This window comes from Rattus norvegicus, chromosome 12 (genome assembly GCF_036323735.1).
Source record: "Rattus norvegicus strain BN/NHsdMcwi chromosome 12, GRCr8, whole genome shotgun sequence".
NCBI lineage: Eukaryota > Metazoa > Chordata > Mammalia > Rodentia > Muridae > Rattus > Rattus norvegicus.
In genome coordinates this window covers 35,575,786-35,597,561 of record NC_086030.1, presented here as the reverse complement: position 1 = coordinate 35,597,561, position 21,776 = coordinate 35,575,786, and the positions used below count along the sequence as shown (strand labels likewise).

Sequence of the window (21,776 nt, the reverse complement as noted above, 5' to 3'; positions counted from 1 at the left end):
TGTATGTCTAGTTGAGCAAATTATATCTTATCAATTGGATCAGAGGTTATTGTGTTGTGTGTTCTTTCATGTGGTGATTTAATTGATTTCTAGAGAGTGTGTGTGGTGGCTGGAGACACTGGGCCGCCACAGAATTGGGATGTGTGTGTCTGTCATGACAGCAACATCCTTGGGAACTAGACAAGTAGAGAGATTGTTGTCAGGCTCAGAAAGTAGCCATCAGCAGTGTGGTATGGGATGGAGCAAAGCCAGTGAGATGCTTTGCTGACTGAGATGAAAATATCAAACAGATGTCATGGGCCACTATGGTGCTGGATCTAGTGTGGGATAAAAGACAGCTTTAATTTAATTTTACTGCAACACTGAGGAACTGGTCTTTAGGTAAAAGCAAATGAGTTCATTTCTTCCTTAGGAAATTATGATCATAATATCAGCTGCTCAGCGTGACTTGTCTATTGTCATACAGGAGGAAGAGTTCCAATACAAGTAGAATGATCATCATGACTGCCATCATCACTGGTCATCACCAACATCATTATTAAAATCATCATCATCATCACCACCACCACCACCATCATCATTATCATCACTACCATCAACACCATTACCAGAAAAATCAACAACATCGCCAATAACATAACGATCACTGTCATCATGATCACCACCATCATCAGTACCAGCACCACCATTACAAACATAATCAACGTCATTGTCCTTCACCACTGTTGCAACATCAGACCATTGTCATCTTCATCACAACTAGAACCATTAGCATTATCAAAATGTCAACAGCATCTCTGGCCTCATCATCAATATCAACAAACAATGACTTTCTAGCAGATGTCTCCTTAAACTTTCTCTAAGGACTTCAAGTTTGAGTCCCTTCCTCAAAGGAACATTCATCTCCCTTCCTCATCGTGACCATCTTCCCAAGCATGAGGAAAAACAAGGTATGAGGTGAAATCTATTCTTCTACTGAGTGTCAAGTCTTCTTGAGATGACATCTGCTGGACTGACCAAACAGGGGGGAAAGGCACTTAAAACATCATTATTGGATGGGACTTTACCTGAAAGAATGAATCTCTTGGGCACAAAGCTGTAGAGGGTGAATCCAAGAGACAGCCACTGACAGTGATTTCCCATAGTTGATACTATGTGACCTCAAGATCATTCATACTCTTGTCCCTCTCTCTGCCTCTAGAAGTCATGGTCTCTGAAAGCTGCCTTCACCCTCATCTTAACTATTGCTCAAAACTGGACCCATACTTAAGATTATATGCACAGGAATATTCATTTGCATTCATAGATAAACTTCTGCTTCCTGAAAGGGACATTTACCAACAGCACACGTGACGCTCAAAACTCGCAATCTAATGAATATATTATTAGCCTTAAGTGCTCAGAAATAGTGTAGACTGGGGAATGTACATTGCTTAAGGAGAATTATGTATTTATTTATGCCATGGACCCAGATGTGAGGGATCCAAATAAATATTTAATATGCTGGACAAAAAGCATAGTGAACCATACATTCATGAGTCCAGCAGGGTTTATGTAATAAGAGCATTTTATGAGATAAAAACCATACAAATGTTTTCTAAGCATATAATGGCCAGGGGAGCAGAAGCATTCTCTCCTAATGAGAAATGAGTGGAATAAAAACCATGAAGAACAAGCATTGTGAGTGGATTCCGTAAAAAATCGCATTGCGTCACAGAAATCAATACACCATAGATACGACTGTATTGTTTCACTGGAGAAAGTTCTGCACCAGGCTGTAAGTAGGCGTGACAGGAGACCGCTGAATATGGCCAATCTCCATAAAAATAGAACAGGTTTTAATGAAAAACTGTCATCTACCCTGGATAGTAGAGGACAATGTCTGGCTGCAAAAGCTTATTGGATTTTATAGGGGTCTATGGGGGCAGTGGCAGGGGCAGCAGCTTAGACACTAAAATGGGAAAAGCTTTGATTTCTATTTCCTGTGAAAACCAAGTTTAAGCAGGACTTGATTTAGTACTGTCAGGACTGCCATGTTGGGGGTCCATTTCTTTGTTACCCACTACAGGCCTAGTAAATAATATTGTAGGCATTTGAGGGGAGCATTTGTGGATGGAAAGGAAACTGGCGGGGAGGCTTCAGGTCTGATTATTTATTTTAGAGCTAATAGAAGGACAGTGCTTTCTTGTTGAACATTTAGCCTACCTTATATTTGGTACGCTTATTTTTATATATTTAAGTTATATATCCAGTATATATAGATATATAGATATAGATATATAGATATATATAAACTTTTCAAGCAAATACACACAGACATCCCACAAAATATCCCCTATACAACACACAAAAAAACTGCACACATTCATAAACTGTCTTTGACTCAAAGGATAGTACAAAGGATAGTACAGTCCCAAGAAGTATGTTTATTTACCTACTCTTAAATGAACAATTTCAAAAAATGAGTTTTTGATGTTTGCAGATAACTTGAGTCAATGAGGGTCAAGATGTGTGTGTGTGTGTGTGTGTGTGTGTGTGTGTGTGTGTGTGTGTGTGTATGTGTGTAGCTAGGAAAGAAACTATCTACAGACAGTATCTTATTCTGTAGAAATAGAACCCATCCAGGAAGTGTGTTACACTGACATTTCCAGGTCACCATTGATACAAAGAAATTACTTATATGTAATATTCAATATTTAAAAATCCCAGCCAAGATTTCTACCCAGGCTTGGTTATATTGTTCCTGGATGAAAGACTCACTCACAGCCTTTATATTTAAAATATGCTTTAAGCAGCACAATAGCTGGGCATCTGCCTACTACCCTCATGCTGTTAGAATCTACTTTCCTATCCATAAGCTTAAGTTATTGCTATTTTCCTTTTTTTTAAAGATTTATTCATTTATTATATATAAGTACACTGTAGCTGTCTTCAGATACACCAGAAGAGGGCATCGGATCTCTTTACAGATGGTTGTGAGCCACCATGTGGTTGCTGGGATTTGAACTCAGGACCTCTGGAAGAGCAGTCAGTGCTCTTAACCACTGAGCCATCTCTTCAGCCCCTGTTATTGGTATTTTCTACATTCCATCTGGGCTGCTCTTAACTCCAATTATGCAGCCCCCAGCGCCACATTTTTATGACTCAGCCAACGCATGGTAACTTTTCCTTTCTCCTCTCCTACAGGTTCTTCTTCTTCTTCCCAAGCCCCGGGAAACCTAAAACCTACCTATGTCTCTTCTGCCCAGCTATTTGCTGTTGGCATCTTTATTTACCAATCACAATTAACTGGGGGCAGGGTCACTTAGCTAACGTCTGAGTGTGCACAGACTCTCTCATCTCTAGGGCTACCAGTTTTGGGGGCCTAAATTAGCATTAGAATACAAGCATCACCAAGCCAACCCACTACACTTAGACTCTGACGTAACCCAAGGAGTCGCCCATGCATCCCCATACAAGATGTAACATGAACCAAACACATTCCTGTAGCAAGGAAGTAAATGGATGTGCTCAGATGAAATTCATCCCTAAGAGAAGCTCCCCCAGAGTGGTGTAATGTCCGTTGTAGAATGGCCGTCTGTCTTTCTGGGTACTCACACTTTTACCTTGAGACTTTGCAGTTCCACCGCCCAGGAAAAGAATCGATTTTCAAGTTGCTGAATATGAGCACCATAGGTCCTGCATCAGAAGGGACAAAGATCTCTCCATTTCCATTGCCACCATTTTTGAATGCTTCCCTAAAGACGAGGATCCTATATATGGGGCACACCCAGCTCATGAAAAGATGTGGTGCCTAGTGGAAGAAACTGTAGATGCTCCTGCTAGCAGCAGGCTGGTTATCCTGGCATGGAAATGAGAAGGTCTTGGACAGTCTAGAAACATCCAACCCTGCAACTGAATGAAGCTATAGCTGTATCCTAGAAGGACCTGAGAGAAAAATGGCCCAGCACTGAGTCATTGCTTTGAGCTACAGGGTTAATTTTAAAAGAATGAGTCAGAAATGCTGTAAACTGATTTAGTGTTTCATTTCACTTGGGATATGTGGTCTTCAAACTTAGAAGTATTAAAAACGGAAGATGAAATGGCTGTCCTGACACATCTGAAACACTAGGTATTGTGATGGTTTCCTAGTACTCCCGGGTTCCTGGAGCCCCTGTCCACACCTCTTGAAGTCATGTCCTTCAGCCTCTCTGCATTTGTACCATTGGTGAACTGCCTGGATACAGCTTGGATTCTGACTGATAAGAGTAAAAGCTTGTGTTTTGCACACCTATACAGAGTGCACACAAATCTCTACAGGTCATGCCCAGCAACACAGCCTCTGGGATGTTATACAGATGCAGGCAGACCTCTGTTGTAAACCTAGCGAGATTGCTGCTCTCACAAGAAGATAAAGTTTGTTCCCTCTATAGCATTGGCTCACTGTTCAGAACCAAGAAACATTTTGATTAATAATGAACAAAGTGAGCATAATTGTTTTAACCAGGATTGAACCACACCTCATGCTGGGAATGTCAGATTGTGCATCTGCCTGGCCACCACTGAAACTAACAACCCAAATGTCAGGGAACACAAGTCACCATTAAATTCTGGGCTATGGGGGTGGTACTTAAGATTTATTGTTATAATTATTCCTCAGTCACTAACTACAGGGGCTTCACCTGCTGTGCAGAGAAGCAGGATGAGCCTTGCTGTCATTGAGTTTTCCAGATCTAATGTTGCTTTTGCTTTCTCTGTGTGTCTCTCTGTCTCAGTCTCTTTGTCTCTCCTTCTGGTCTTTCCCTTGTCTCGGATAGTAAAGGTGCCTTGCCTCCTGTAAAGAAAGAAAGACATTCCTGGTACATATACATTCAGGCTCCTACCTCCTGGGTAATTTGGCTTATACCATAATGTTCTCAGAGATTTAGGCTTGCATATTTAAGTACTTCCCTGAATTGGCCAATGGCTGTGACTGTCACATTCCAATGTAAAGGGCTCAAAGGCAGTTGTATTAAAGCTCACCCCAGTATGACTGAGGACACACAAAATCTGAAACAACTTGGAGGCAGCTCAACCGGTGGAAAAGTCTCCTCAATAGTTTTCACTGTTTGCATAACCTTATGGAAGGAGATTCTTGTGCATCTTGTCAGTTTCAGGAAGTTCCTGAGACTTTTGTGTTGTCTCCTTTTTTAGCATTAATGAGCTTTCTTACAGTGTGGAATGCTTCAACTGGGAGGAAAACTGTTTCCCAATAGTAACTCCAGTAGTCCTCAAACTCATGACAATCCTGCTTCCGACAATCCTGCTTCTAGTCTTGTGAAAGCTAGAATTGTAAACAGGAATGTACTTCCACTTCCAATTTAAGGAGTGATTTCTACAAAGAGATTATGTTTACTTTTGTCTGAGTGTAAGTTAGAGAAAGATGAATTCAGGCATGGAAGCTGCATCTCAGTGAAGTCATTGGTACCTGGCAAAAATTAACTATAATAGCAACAAGCCAATCTAGTAAAGACCAAATTATTTGTAAGCCTTCCCAAAGCACTTCTGTGTTCAGAGCTCATGCTACTTAAGAAAATCTTACAGAATTATTCCACTTACTTCTGACATGTTTTAAAACCTGATTTGTCATATAAATTAGTTGTTGCTTATAATATCAGAGTAGTTGTGAAGTAAAGGAGCCAGCCTGCAGTGACATTATAACAGGATTAAGCTTGACTTTGTTATCAGCCTTGATCCTAGGAAAATGAACTTGACCGGTATGAGACAACCAGTTAAGAATCTTCCAGCCGCATGTGGCCCATACATATACAGCCACCCAATTAGACAAGATGGATGAAGCAAAGAAGTACAGACCGACAGGAGCCGGATGTAGATCGCTCCTGAGAGACACAGCCAGAATACAGCAAATACAGAGGCGAATGCCAGCAGCAAACCACTGAACTGAGAACAGGACCCCCGTTGAAGGAATCAGAGAAAGAACTGGAAGAGCTTGAAGGGGCTCGAGACCCCATATGTACAACAATGCCAAGCAACCAGAGCTTCCAGGGACTAAGCCACTACCTAAAGACTATACATGGACTGACCCTGGACTCTGACCTCATAGGTAGCAATGAATATCCTAGTAAGAGCACCAGTGTAAGGGGAAGCCCTGGGACCTGCTAAGACTGAACCCCGAGTGAACTAGACTGTTGGGGGGAGGGCGGCAATGGGGGGAGGGTTGGGAGGGGAACACCCATAAGGAAGGGGAGGGGGGAGGGGGATGTTTGCCCGGAAACCGGGAAAGGGAATAACATTCGAAATGTATATAAGAAATACTCAAGTTAATTAAAAAAAAAAAAAAAAAAGAATCTTCCAGCCGACAATTCCAAATATTTAAGTATCTGAAACTTCAGCTCAAATCTGGAGAAAAGTCACCAGATGGTTCCATGAGAATGGCATGCTTAATCACATATAAGGAATACACACATAGAGAGATAATTCAGTCTAAAGTCTAACTTGTTACCAACTAACAACATAAGGATGGGTAAAAGAAAAAAATTCAGAAAAAAAAAAAACCCTCAATTTTCCCCTATTGCAAATTTAACATGGAAAAATTTCCAGATTCTCTGACTTTTTTTTGGGGGGGGGGGGATTGCATGATGATCTCCTCTGCACACTACTTCAAATTTTCAGTCACTCACTTCTCACCGTGTCAACATAAGGCCATTGCGTGTCCTACTCAATGATGAAGAAGTGGAGGGAAAGGTGACTCATGCTGTGCCCACACATCTATTTTGGACAGTACAGAGATAGTAAGAAAAATGGAGACCCATAGAACCCATGGTCTATGTCCCATGAAGAACATGGAAGTGACACTGTCACCAGAGAACCTAAGGCCACAAGAAAGGAGGATTCCAGAAGAGAAATGGCTACTTCAATGGAAACAGGTGAATTGCACACTGGGCATGGGAGTGTTCTTGAGGTCTTGCCTTTTATTGTCTGTTGAAATGCAAAGTGTGGACCTCCAAGACCTGGAATCTGCATGTAGCCCCTGGGACTCATCCCAAGTTAATTCTGATTGGTCAATAGAGATGCCGACAGCCAATAGCTGGGCAGAAGAGACATAGGTGGGGTTGAGGTTTTCTGGGCTTGGAGGGAGAGGACCACGAGGAGGGGGAGAGAGAGGCCACCATGGAAAAACAATGTGCAGGAAGGAGAAAGAGAGCCACCACGGGCTAAGGGTCAAGAGAAGGGAGCTTAGAGGGCTGCCCAATTGGGTTAGGAGTGGCCTGGGTGGAACACAGTAAACAGTAAGTGATAACTTTGGGTTATCGATAGGAAATCAGATTCCAACAACATGGAGGGTAGGCAGCTGCCCAGCTATGACGCTGCCTAAGGCATATTCAAATATAAAGGATCTGTGTGTGTCTTTCATCCAGGAGCATAAATGGTCTAAGGCAGGGAAGAAGCCCCAAGCCAAAATTTTAATATTTTTACGACAGGATGTCAAGGTTCTTAACTAACTGTTAACATCAGTTTCAGAGTCTGGAGGGAACCAAGGTGCTGAAGGAGAAGCCACTGAAGTGAAGATGTTCAAGGGGGAAGAATGGAGACACTTGTAAGGGTGAAGGGAGCTTCAGTCAGTCTACTTCCAAGTCCTAGGAGATGTTTTGTGTGGAGCACCCCACTGAGGTTGACCTTGACCAGGCAAGGAAACTTGTCATTGACTCTGGTCAATAAGAAGAGAATAGAATATCTCTGGCTAATGATTTGGGGCCAGCGGGTTTCTTCTGGCAGAGTCATAAGGATGAACCAAGACTCTGCCCCTGTAGTCTGTCCTGGGGGGGCTCAGCGCAGAGCAGTTCTCTAAGTACAGTGTAACCTCACCCTGGGTTAAAGATGAATCCACACACACCACAGGGAATGTCTGGGAAATGTCTTCCTGGATCCCCAGGGAGACACTCATTCTGTATGATTTTTATCAGTGATGGAGATATAAAGAACACACAGATGAAAGGAGAGGGAATCGGAGAAAGAGAAAAATAAAGGGTCTGAGTTCTAGCCACTTCCTAGGGAGATGGCTGGCTCAGTATTCCCCGGTGCCTGCTACACTCCCTCTGCTTCAGCCTCCACTTTAATGCATAATTTATGGATGCAATTAACAGAAACCAATCAACCAAGACTGTGCACACAGTACTGTGTTTAACAACAGATGCCTCCAATAGTGATTATGTTAGAATAATAACAACACTGAAAACACGCCCGGTCATCAGGACTGTGTTGCCAAAGCTAACAAGACTGATGGTTTTACCAATAAAAGAACCAGCAAGCGAGCCTGGAGCCTGGGAGGATGATTCTGGGTGCTGTGGCTGCCGCTTTTTTTCTTATACCGAGGCTCAGAATTTTACACCCCTGTGTGTGCATGCGTGTGGGGGGGGTTAGTATGTGTGTGTGTGTGCATGCACACATGTATGTGTACCCATGTGAAAACAGGTGTTCTTCCTCAGGAGCTACGGTCTCTCACTTGTACCCAGGGCTTGCCAATTAGGTTAATCGGGCTGGCCAATGAACTTTAAGCATCGTCCTGTTTGTTTGTTGTTGCTGTTGTTGTTTGGTTGGTTGGTTTTTTTCTCCAGATCTAGGATTATAATTATAACTAAACCACTACACCTAGATTTTAACTTTTGTTTCTTTGTTTACTTAGAGGTGGTGCTTTGAATGAAAAATATTGCCCCGTAGGCTTGGGTATTTAATTACTTTGTGCCCAGTTGATAGAGCTGATGGAGAGTTTATAGGGAGGTATAGCTTTGCTGTAGTAAGTACCTTGCTAGAGCTGGGCTTTGAAGAGTTTAAGGCTGCACGCAACTTTCAATTCATTCTCTACTTCATGCCTGCAGTTGAGGGCAGAAGCTCTCAACTTTCCGCTCGAGTCACTATGCCTGCTACTGGCCGTCATGCCTTCCCGCCATGGTGGACTTTGGAACCATAAGCCCAAACAACAAGTTTGTTCTATAAGCGGCTTTGATGGAAGCAGCAGGAAAGTAACTAAAACCCTGGGTCCTGGGGCTTCAACTCAGAGCCTGCATCACTAACAATTTACAGACAGCAGCATTTCCGGTCTGGCTTTCTCATTCTCTGAGTCTCAAGTCTATCTGGTTCCCAACACTCCCATCTAGGAGCGGGTAGTCATCGAGCTCCCGTAGCTTGCTGGTCCTCTAAACTACCATAAGGTCTGCTTCCTGCCCAGCTTCCGGCCGCAGCTCGGCAGTAGGCAGCTTCCACTGTGTATTCCTGTCCAGATGTGAGTCTATTCCCTCACGTACCTCACCTTCTGCTACGCTTCTCTCTGTGTCTGTCAGCCCCTTGGCTTTCCCATCAATGAAGGCTCCTTTGCACAGAGGCTGTTTTAGAACTCTGGGGTTTCATGCCGGGAAATCCTTTGGCAGAGGACACTGGTCAGAACAAACTGAAACCTGTGATTGTTGCCGTAGGGAGCCTCAAGCTGGTGCAGGAAGCCTGTGGAGATTCTGCTGAACATCGAGGTCCCGCTGTGCATTTGCTTTTCGTCCTTTATTTATTTCTATTGTATTCTCAAATAGTGTCTCAGTGAAGGCTTCAGGCCTTCACACTCCTGCTGCCCTCACCATGCAAGTGCAGGGGTAACAGTCATCACTGCGCAAGTGCAGGGGTAACAGCCGTGTACCACCTACCTGGCTCAGACTCATGCATTTTTGTCATGAATTCTTTTTAACTTAGTAGAAATATAAAGGGCTTTGCTATGCCGGTTTTACACATCTGTGCCTTTGTATTTGATTATTCTTATTCATCCCCACCACCACCACCCTCCTCCGTTGCCCTCTGCTACCTCCCTACCCTCCCCGTTCCTGGTACTCCTCCGGGTCCCCAACACTTCCCCCTTCTGCCTTCACACCCTGTGAATTCCATTTCTCCCTACCCCCACTAAGTTCTAACTGTGGAATGCTTGGTCATTCTGGAAGTGAGCATCCAGGCCAGCCCCATCCTCTGTATTCATACCCTTTATATCTAAGCCACAGCCACCTTCATGCCACCGTCACGGAGGAGTCCAGGGGAGAGCATCACATGCTGCAGGCAGCTGACCACCACCAGGGGCTGCCATTGTCTGTCAGTGGGACGCCTCCCAGACCTGTGAACATGGCTGCTCTCAACTGACAAGTTTTCCTTCAGCCTGTGAACTGGTGATGGACGCAAGCTCCAACTGTTAGGGAGCTGCAGCAAAACGCCTCTGTCACACGGTTTCAAGCTCTTCACTCTCTCGGGCTGAGTTTTCAGGAGCTCTGTGTTTGACCCACGGAGGTACAGAACGAATGTTCTGACACTTTCTGACGGCTACAGCCATGTTTGATGTGAGCCACAGACATACTTTGAGTGAAAGTCCACGAGGTTCTCCATTTCCTTCTCGCCGTCTTTAACGCTTTTGTTGTTGTTGTTGTTGTTGTTGTTGTTTCTTTGCTTGAGACAGGATCTCACATAACCCAGGCTAGTTTTGAACTTATACCGTTAAGAAGGAACTTAGGACCATAAATCCCTGGAGCTCCTGCCTCCACCTCTCAAGTGCTGGAGTTACAGATGAGCACCAAAGCTTAGTCTTACACACACACACACACACACACACACACACACACACACACACACAAGTAGACCTCCAATGGTCTTGATTATTTGCTGAAAATTTACTGTTTCCACGTTGTTCAAGTAATTTCAATCATCTTTAGACACTTGCGATCAACAGTGCTTGTCACAGACTTCATTAATTTGGGAAATAATACTAATTAAAACATGTTAATTCCAGTTTCCTCCTTCCAGTCAACTGACTTACTCTGTCAACTATAACAGCAACATTTAACCAACCTCCTAGAGAGATCCCAGTAGCCCAGGCCTGTCTGAAGACCTCAGACACCATGGAAGACTTTTCTCCCTCAGGGAAAACAGGCACTGGCGTGTGGCAGGAAACAAGCCCGCCATGGGGCTCAAGCTTGGCTGTCACAGCACCCTAGCTGTCAGTGTCCTTCTGGGTAGAACAGATGGGGTAGAACCCCACAGAGTGTTCTATTTCACTTATAGATGGGTGCCTGGCAACCAGGATGTACCACCAAGGAGGCTGGGCTGCGGAGAGGAACCCATCCTTTCTAAATTCAAGGCACACCAGAATGGAGACTATTTTGGTAGCAACATGAGGGTGTTGTAAGAAGCTCCTGGAGTGTAGAAGGACCCACTGAGGATCCAGAAACCCCAGACAGAATGACCTAAGTTTAGACAGGACCAGTGCTCTGTTGTGAATGGAGTGAAGACCAAAACCTCCAGGGTCAAACGTTCCAGTGGAGGGAGCACATGTGCCCAAATCCATGTCTGAGTCCTCTCCCCTGCCCCCCTTTTTAAATGTGTCCTTCCCGACATGAGATACCCATGAAGACTTCAGAAACCTAAGAAAACCTCCCTGAGATAGCCTTCAGCTGAGTGACAAACTTGCTTTGTGTCTCTCCTTTTCCCAGCCAGGTGTTATTGAGTCCCACTGCTCAGACCTAGAGAGTTTTACGAGTCTGGACAAGGCCAGAGCATTGGGCCTGCTTGTGTCTACCTGGGAATGGTGGAGGAGTAGAAGGTGGCTCAGAGCCCTCTAATTGAAGACTCACCCCCATACCTCATGTCATTCAGGAGCCTGGGATTCATGGAGGAACACTGCCCTCCAGTTGTAGGCACTTTCCCTGCTGATCTTTGCCATGGGCTAGCCCACATGCTCCCACAATGGGGATGACATGGGCAAGTCTGTGGTGCCCACAGCACCGAAAGATACAGCCCCATACTTCATCTCTACTATGTTTCTTCCCTCTCTAGGTGTCCAGTGATTGATCACCTGAATGATCGGGGATTAGATTCAGCACAGAGTGGACTGTCTACATCTTACGAAGATGCCACAGTTACCACAGCCCGACTCAACACTTCTGCTCTTTCGTGGGATCCCAGGAATATAGGCAGATTGCACACAGGATCTCACAATCCCTCAACTGTGATCTGTCTCCATGTTCTCAGGACCTGGCTTCAGTTCTTTCAGTACTGTGAGCTTAGTCCAGATACGTGCCCTCCCTTGCCTTTCTAAGCAGAAAGCCATCAGACGTGGCCTAGAAAACACCCCTCCCTGCATTTTCCCTAGTGAGAGGCTCTAGTCCTCTCTGGCTACAGGTGACAATTTGGAGAGAAGGAAGCAGTCATCTTAAACAGGACTTGGAGAGCCAGGAAGCAACATTCCTCCAAATTCTCTGTTTCAGTTCCTGCCTGCAGGTTCCTGCCTTGAGTTCTCATACAGATTTCCCCAAATTGATGGACCCTGAATTGTTAGGTATCTGAAGTTCATCACAGATGAAACCCATGACAAGCACCCCATAGACTAAACTGCTTTTCACTCAAATGTTTGCCGATGAAACATTTCTCCCCTGCACACAATTCTTTCAGCCTCATTTTAAAATGCACGTGTTTATATTGAATTAAAAGAGACATCTTAATAAATAGCATTGTAGACGTTGTGACAAGGAGGGAAAATATCAGCATTGTATCATTAAGAGGGACTAAGCAACACCTTATTAATTAGAAGATATTTCTACCACGACTCTGCCAATACAACTCACAGCTGGGATGGGACTTTTTGGTTAATACTAATTGTTCCACATTCTTGTAACACAACCTTGGCATCGTTCGTGAACTCCAGCTGATTGCTTTTGTCTTATCTTGGTTTCTGAAATTAAGTAAAGATGCTAGGGATCATGACCAGATTATTTCTTGAATTAAAAACCTGACATTGAAGAGCAGAAGAGGGGTGGGGAAATTGCTCAGATTACTTAGGTGCTTGGGCAGAACTGGCTTTCCATACAGAATCTTGGGTGGAAGTTAAAATTTAAGAAGTCCTGCTTCTGGGTGGTTTACTTAAAAAAGGAGCTAATAAGTTTAGTGGTTCTAAAGAAGGCATTGGAGAGCCTCCTCTGCTTTGTGAAGCTTTAGTGAAAAAAGTGACACCCACAAGTGGGAAATAGTCCTCTTTAACCCTAGAATAGGCTGCATTTCAGATGTCCAGCTTCCAGCATTGAAGGTAACATTCTCTTGTGTTTAAGCTACTTTGTTAGTGGTGAATGTGCTGGTTGGTTTTACGTTTTATTTTTGGGTGGGGGTTGTTTTGTCAACTTGACACAAACTAGAGTCATCTGGAAAGAAGGAACCTCAATTGAGAAAAGTCCTCTCTCCTATCGTCCTGTGGCACCTTTTCTTGGTTAATGAGAGAGCCCAGGACACTGTATGTAGAACCATCACTGGGGTTCTATAAGAAGGAAGGCTGAGAACGTCATGGGGGTTTTGTGGACCATTCCTTCATGACCTCTGCTTCAGTTCCTGCCTTGAGTTCTTGCCCTAGCTTCTCGCGGTGGTGAATGTAAGTTGTAGCTTCCTCATCAAGTCGCTCTTGATCATGGTGATTATCACAGCAACAGAAAGCTCACTAGGACAGCATTTTGTCACCGGACTCTGAGTGGACTGCACAGTAAGTTCATTTTGCTAGTTTAACATCAAATGTTTCCTATAAAAGAGAAATAGCGTATCCTTCTGAGTCAGGTGACAGGGGCTGGTCAGTTCATAAGGATAGATGTGGCACTTCTCTTTGCAAAGACACTCCATGTTTACTTTACAAAGAAAACACTGCTGTGTGCTCAGAAGTTCAGTTCAATCCTTTCAATGCTGACTCATTAAGAATTGAAGACCGTCAAGTTTAAATTAAATTATGAAATGAACATGATTTTACCATAGAAATAATAATAAAGTGGGACAAGGTTATACATTGAAATGTCACCCTTTCAAATATTAATAATAGTTTGACATCCCTTGGGGGTTAATATAAACAATGTTGTGTTTTTATGTTTCCTTGAAGGTTTATTTTTTTTCTTAAGATGTTCCCGGCTTTATTTTTACTCCCTTTTAAAGATCTATTTTATTTTATGTGTGGGGGTGTTTTGCCTGCAAGTGTGCAAGCCCACCTTAGGTGTGAAGTCGCCATGGGAACCAGAAGGGGGCATCGGATTCCCAGGAACTGGCACTACAAACGGTCGTGAGCCACCATGCAGGTGCTGAGACTCAAACCCAGGTCCTTTTCAAGAACAGCCAGTGCTCTTAACCATTGAGCCATCCCTTCAGCCCTTCGCTTTCTTCTATTTTATTCCTGTTTATACTGCTAATTGTGATCATCTTCCCAAATACTTGGTTAAGGAGCTTATACTGCGATCCCTCTGTTATTATAAACATACTATCAAGGCAACTGAACTGATGGGTTGATGGGATTTGGAACACAAATAGGTGATGTTCCTAGAGAGATAAGGATCCACCTCCTGGGGCTGATGGAGCCCTGCTCTACTGAAGTCATTGCCTATTTCATTGCCTAGGTCATCAAAATCACAAAGTGAGACTCATGGCACCTTCATGAATGGGAGGCTCTTACGTCATCAGGTTACGAGGGACAGTGCAGACTCCCTGACCTCATATGCCTGGTGCCCCAATTATCCTGACAGCAGAGCTGCTGGGGCATAAGGCTCCCAGCCCAGTTCAGCCATGCTCACACCTCATAGGCCAGAATCAGATGTTCTTCTTTATGACATCCCCGGAATGGCCCCTCCCACAGGACTTGATAGCTTGAGAACTTCAGAGCCAGGATTAGGGCTCCTTATTAAAGAATAAATGTGGTCCAACCTCTCCACACCTCAGCCTCCCCATCTATAAATGGCATTCATGAGAATGTTTCATAGGGCCACGAAAGTCTCAAAAGACTCATCTCACAGGGACGGGGGGGGGGGTGTCAAACATCATTTTCCTTAATTCTGCAGATGGCGCCATTCTCTCTGGACCAGAGATCGAACACCTCAGCCTCCCCCTCCCCTTCCCCACCTCCCTCCTTCACACAGCAGCATTTTCTCTTCCACTAGCCAGAGCTGGCTCTGTCAGAGAGCTAGGAAGTAGTGTGAGTCTGTCAGGACCAGGGGATGGAGGTGATCTCATGAGCCCAGGCTGTAAAAGGGGCAAAGTCTGTATCCATAGAGACAGGAGAGAATCCTGTGCCAACCCCAAGTCAGCCTCCTGTGAGGCTTTTTGACATGTAACCCAACCAACCTACTACATTTTTCTGGCTGGTATTTAACACTTGGTAGCTAACACAAGGTAGCATGTAGGGTCCCAGAGAAGTGCACTCTTAAGTGAAATTCCAACCTCTGATGTGCTAGGGAAGGAGATGTGCTTCCAGATTCAGAAACCATAAAACTTTGAAAATTACGACAGGGCCGATGGAGAGTCAGAGGGTAACCCTGCCTCCCTCCCTTCCCAGAGATGATTTCTAACTCCTTTAGCTTGTCTGAGTTTTCATCTTCATTGGTGAGTGTTCTTATGGCTCAAACACAGCAAAACGGGCAAGCACCTTCCTTCCTACTTCGAATCATGAGAACTCTGATCTGGATCATAATGTATGTGCTTTGGTGGAAGGCTGTGTGGGAAGGAAGGGCTATGGGAATCTGGTGGGTTTCTTCATATCTCATGTGAGAGAGATGCACACAGCCACAAGCTCACACAGAATATGCACAGAATTCCTTTCCTCAGCCTGCTTGGTGAAGCCTCATAAACTCCAATTCCCCATAATGGTCAATACCAAGAATTTTTAACAGCCAGGACGACAGCAGACAGGTATGGGTGTTTCGCGAATAAGAGCACCTACCCCTCCCACCGCGGGGTCCCTCCTGAACCAGTAAGAGGGTCACACAATCCAAGTTCACTGTTCTGCCTGGCCTTACAACAGGCTAAGAGCATATGATTTGGAAAGATGAGATGGGCACATTTGCAACCATCTCATATGCACAGCAAGAGCAGTATTGAGGGGGATGGAGAACTGCTGGGCTGACCCCGAGGCCTTTTCTCATAGGAACAAATGACAGCCGCTCCACAGCGTTCCAGTGAGGGGTGTTTCCTGCAATAACAGGGAGTTTAAAATAGCACCCTCGCCTTCTTTTCCCTCCTGAGTGATGGGATGCAGGCTCACAGCCACCAGGCTTCCTGCAGGAGGAGCCTTGATGCGATCCTCAGAGCAGCTGTCCAAAATTAATTAATTAATTAAATAGCATGTGCTCATCATTCAAATAAGGCTTAATTAATGCAGAACTCTGTTGGGGATTTGATTTGTGCTTACAAGGGAATTCTCACATTTCCTGCGGGTCCCCGCCAACGATTGGTTTATAAACTGGTCAATAAAGAGCCAGTGGCCAATGGCTGGGCAGGAGGATAGAGGCGGGACTTTGAGGATTCCTGGGAGAAAAACGCAGGAGAGGGAGAAGGAGAATCACCAGGGTGGAAGGAAGGAAGAAGACACAAATAGGAGACCTGTGGAAGACAGAGAACCAACCGTGTAAGAATCAAGTAAAGCAGTCCAAGGGGTCACTCCCCCATTGGGCCTGCGGTAGCAGAGATAAAGGATAGATTCTAGAAAGTAATAAGAATATTGGAGGGGAGACTGTTTTAGCCACATGGAGGTTCAAGAGTGGTCCAGCCACTGAGCTAGTTAAGACATTAAAGGTTGAGTGTGCATGTCTTTCACTCATGAGTCCAGAACTCTTGGGAGGGTGCAGAGACGTGTGTATACCTGCAGAAAGCCTAGAGCAGACTTTTAACAATTTACTGCTATGGATCTTACCCCAAACTTCCCAAGACGCCCATGGTAATGCTCTTGTGAAGAGGTGCTTCATGTCCCCTGTCTGTCATCAGGGACTCAGTGAAATACAGCTACACACCCGTCACATGGGCAAAAAAGAATTCTGGAAACGCCAAAAGCTGGAGGGGGGTGTGTGCTCAAAGGACACTCTGTGTCCTTCGGTACTTGTATGGCACAGTCAACACTGTAGACAGTGTTTATAGAATTTACGAAAAGGAATTAAACATTTACGTCCACACGAGGACCTGCAAATGGGGGGAATTCAGAGCTGTTTTGTTCACAACCGTCAGAGCTTGGAATTTACAGAGAGAGGGCTGTGCCTCGAGACGATGGAGCGCTGGCTGCTGGGAATGAAATGAGCTGTCAAGCCCAAGAATGAAGGAAACTTGATTATTATTTAGTAAAAGAAGACAGTCTGAAAGGCTACGGCTTCAGCAGGCAGCATCTGGAAAAGGCCAGGCAGGGGAAACGGTGCATAGGCGGGTGTCATTCAAGGAGGTGTTAGGGGAAGGAATAGATCGCACACAGAAACCTTTATGGCAGGGGCTGGGCAGATGACTCAGTAAATAAAGTAGCTGCTGGGCAATCAGGAGGGCCTGAGTTGCACCCCAAGCACGCACAATGAATAAGCCAGGTGTGGTGGTGAGAGCTGGTAATCGCAGCACCAGGGTGGAAGACACAGGCAGATGCCTGGGGCAGGCTTTTAAGGAATGAGACCCAAGGCTGACCTATGGCCGGCCTCTGTCTTAGTCACTCACTGTTCTAGCGCTGTGAAGACACGCCATAACCACGGCAACTCTTATAACGGCAAACATTAACGGGGGCTGGCTTACAGTTTCAGAAGTTTAGTCCATTATCGTCATGGCGCGAAGCATGGTGGCCCACGGGCAGACCTGGTGCTGGAGAGGTAACTGAGAGTTCTACAGTTGGTCCACAGGCAGCAGGCAGAGGGAGCCACTAGGCCTGGCTTGGACTTTTGAAACCTCAAAGCAGACCTCCAGTGAAAGACTTCCTCCAACAAGGCCATATCTTCTTTTTTTTTTTTTTTTTCTTCTTTTTTCTTTTTTTCGGAGCTGGGGACCGAACCCAGGGCCTTGCGCTCGCTAGGCAAGTGCTCTACCGCTGAGCTAAATCCCCAACCCCAAGGCCATATCTTCTAACCCCCGTCAAAAGCACTACTTCCTAATGACCAAGTATCCAAATATATGATCTTATGGAGGCCTTCCTATTCAAACCAACACAGTCTCCATTGTATGAGCACAGAAGTGCATAAATACCAAAACACATGTGAGTGGAGATAGAGAGAGAGGGAGAGAGGGGGGGGAGGGGGAGGGGGGAGGGAGAGGGGGAAAGGGGAGGGAGAGGGGGGGAGGGGGAAGGGGGAGGGAGAAAGGGGAGGGGGAGAGGGAGAGAGAGAGAGGCAGGCAGACACAGAGAGACAGAGAGACAGAAACAGAGACAGAGAGACAGAGGAGAGACAGACAGGCAGAACTGTAGCGATAGAAACATGTTGATACTGCAATGGTGGGCACATAGCATAATCCAAGTCCCTGCCCACAGAACCGAGAGCACCACAATAACTCCATTGTGAACTGCTCACCTTGGTGGTAATTATAAAAACGTGTCATCTGTCAATTATAACTCAGGTGGTTCTCTGGAGGAAGATATTGGCGTGGAGAGGGTACATATCTGTGAGAACAGGAGGCGTGTGGACATTTCTGTCTTTTTAGCTGTTTTATTTTTTGCTGTACGGTGGAGTGTTTCACAGAGTTTTAGCTCTGAAAACTAAAGAGAAAGGAAATACCAACAGCAATGTTTACTTTACAGACCATGGGATGATTCCTTATTGTTTAACCAAGAGAAGACAGTTTCCCCCATAAAGCTACCTATTCTATATTTATAAACATCTAATTTTTAGTGGTCTCGAGCTAGAAACAATCAAGGCAGGAACGCGATGATTCTCATTAATGTAAGTGGGTTGTGTGAAGTGTTGGTGCAGCAGGGTGTTAAATCATAAATATCACACTTCATTATAGAGGCTTAAGAAGCCTCAATGTTTGCACTGGGCCCCTGATTCTGGACATTCTGTGAGTTCCCATACATACCAGAAGTGAAATATCAGCATATATGTATATGTATATATATATATACACACACATATATATGATAAAGAAAGGAGATGAAATAAATGATATAAATAGATTAGGTAGAGATATAGATAGATATAAATACAGGTATACAGAGAGATATGTATCATATTAATTATATCAGCTGGTATAAACTATAGCAATACAGCTAAAGATGGTTGCAAGTTCTCATGGACCTATCTGATTGCACCCACATTTTCCTTCAAAGCTGCCAGATATCTTTGTCATTAGCAACACAGAGCGAGAAGCAGAGTCTCACTGAAGAACCTCAAATAAAGAGTCCCAATAAAGGACCCCAGTGCCACCTTTTTCTGCTAAACTGTTGTTGTAGTGCGGGAGTTCTCATCCTTTCATGAGGTCCCTCATGACCCACAGGTTGAGATCCACTGCTGTGGACAGTGACGTGGGGACCAAAACAAATGCATTTTAGGAGCTGGAAGGGTGGCTCAATGTTAAGAACACTGGCTCCTTGGCAGGTTTGTTTCCCAGCACACACATGGTAGCCCACAACCTTCTTTTAACTCCAGTTCTAGGAGATGAGACCTCCCTCTTCTGGCCTCTGTTGGTACTGCACCTATGTGGTGCGCATATATAAAGTGACATACACATAATTTACAAATAAAATAAACCCTGAAAAACTGTTTTGTTGTTGTTGTTGTTGTTTGGTTAGTTGGTTGTTTGGTTGGTTTTGGCCCTTGGCTTTTTGTTAGTGGGTTGGTGTCTCATTGTTTTGAGACAGGGTCTCTCTTTGTAGAGCAAGCTGACCTTGAACTCACAGGGACCCACCTGCCTTTTCCTACCAAATAGTGGGATTAAAGGTGAGCACCACCATGCCCAGCCTAAGATATTCTAAAGAGATACTTGTAAAATTACACTAAGAGAGATTACAGCATGGTTTTGTTCTTTTGGATAAGGCATTCATCTCATCTTAACATGACTAAATTTACGAACGTTAGCTTGCGAAGGCTACTTTGTTAAGTTGTTATGATACGATGTGATTCTGATGTGCTGACAGACAGAAAGACATCACAGTTAGTGACTCTGCACCTTCGCCACATCCCACCATATTCCCAGCACCCAAAGCAACTCCTTAAACCAAAGCCTCAAGCAAGGGCATGAATTCCCCAGCTCCCAAGGTAGAACACAGATTCTGCTTGTGTGAAAGACAGCCAGAAATCACCAAGTTGCACCGGCTTCCCGCTCCTTGGGAACCACAAACCCTCCTCAATTTTCTTTCATACCAGAAGCCCCAGAACTGCCTATCACTTTGCCATCCAAATGCTGGCTTGGGCAGGTTATGATAGAGTACAGCTTTCTAAAGGGTGGCTCATGACCCTGCATGAGATCCTGGGATAGAATGTGGGTTTGCAGAAGACTAGTCAACAGTTAAGACTTCTGACTGTGCAACAGCCAAAAATCCACTCAAAATCCAAGGCAATGAGGAGCCCAGGTTCTAGTCCCTTCCCTTGAACGTCTGTTCCCAGCCACTGTCAGGAGCTCCTGAGACCCCTTCTCAGTATTACTGCCATTGCTAGTACAGCTGCTCATAATGCTTCTGCCTCTACAGCCACCTAGCTGATGTCCCTGCTCATGTCGTGTGGATTGTTTATTGCAGCCTCATTTCTGGACACATAACTGGACACTGTGCGTGCTATCCCTGCTACAACACCACTGAGCACAGCCGGAAGCACCTGGACTCAGATTTTAAATGCAGCATCTAATGCATGCTGTGTTGCTCTATACACACAGCCCTTTGCACCAACACAATCAGATTTTTAGTTCTTTTTTTTTAATTTTTAATATTTTCCTCCCATCCTTCATCTACACGTGAGTATCAAATTAGTATGCCGCTGTTTTGGATTGTGTTAGACCATAAGATCTTAAAACTTGCTGTCTGCATGGCTGGCTTGAGTTTCGCAGGAAAAAAAAACAAACAGACAAACACAACCACTAAATGAATTTAGTTTGGGATTAAGACAGGATTTCAGCAGTTTTGGAAATAGCCCCAAACAGGATACTCTTTATTCAAAATGGCGTTCTCAGCGTTTATGATTATAAAACCAAATTATCAGTCAACTCTGAAAAGTCGTTGAAGGTTGTCAATATTCTGCACTATTAAATATTTGAGCAAGGTTTCAGTCTTTATGTAAAAATAAATAAGCATATTTTTATTAGTTTGCAAATGTGCTTTCATATACATATGCACATATATACATATGTGCATATATACATATATACATATATACAGATATACAGATATACAGATATACATATACATACATATATACACATATACATACATACATATATACACACATACATATATACATACATATATATACATACATACATATATACATATATACATATATACATATATACATATATACATATATACATACACACATACACACATACATACATATATACATGTATACATGTATACATATATACATATATACATATATACATATATACATATATACATATATACATCATATATACATATATACATATATACATCATATATACATATATACATATATACATATATACATATATACATATATACATATATACATATATACATATATACATATATACATATATACATATATACATATATACATATTTACATATATACATATATACATATTTACATATTTACATATTTGCATATATACATGTATACATGTATACATGTATACATATTTACATATATTCATATCCACCCCAGGTTTCAGAAGTTCATCCAGAGATGCAACCTGTGAGGGATGCTCACTCAGTGAGCGCCTGGAATTCTCTGGGTGAGTCCCAGTGATAGATTTAAAGCCCAGCACATGACCCAGTGCATCCAATCAGAATCTGGCCTTTGCAACTTCTAACCAGCAACCTCGTCCCTCACCAAGCCC

The 21,776-nt window shown here is 43.9% G+C and overlaps 2 long non-coding RNA genes across 4 annotated transcripts in view; one reads left to right on the top strand and one right to left on the bottom strand.

Annotated features, from left to right (window-relative positions):
- The window catches only part of LOC108352445 (uncharacterized), a 58,587-nt gene extending 47,569 nt beyond the window's left edge, over window positions 1–11,018 (bottom strand). For all 3 annotated transcript variants that reach the window (XR_005491936.2, XR_010056520.1, XR_001840672.3), the window contains exons 1-3: window positions 10,849–11,018; window positions 4,662–4,813; window positions 3,606–3,678 (exon numbers count right to left, since the gene is read on the bottom strand). This is a non-coding gene — a long non-coding RNA (uncharacterized LOC108352445). The remainder of the gene's footprint in view (window positions 1–3,605; window positions 3,679–4,661; window positions 4,814–10,848) is intronic.
- LOC134481187 (uncharacterized) lies at window positions 10,968–12,501 on the top strand. The gene is made up of 2 exons (XR_010056519.1): window positions 10,968–11,162; window positions 11,833–12,501. It is a non-coding gene; the product is annotated as an uncharacterized LOC134481187 (long non-coding RNA).
- Window positions 12,502–21,776: the final 9,275 nt, after the last annotated feature.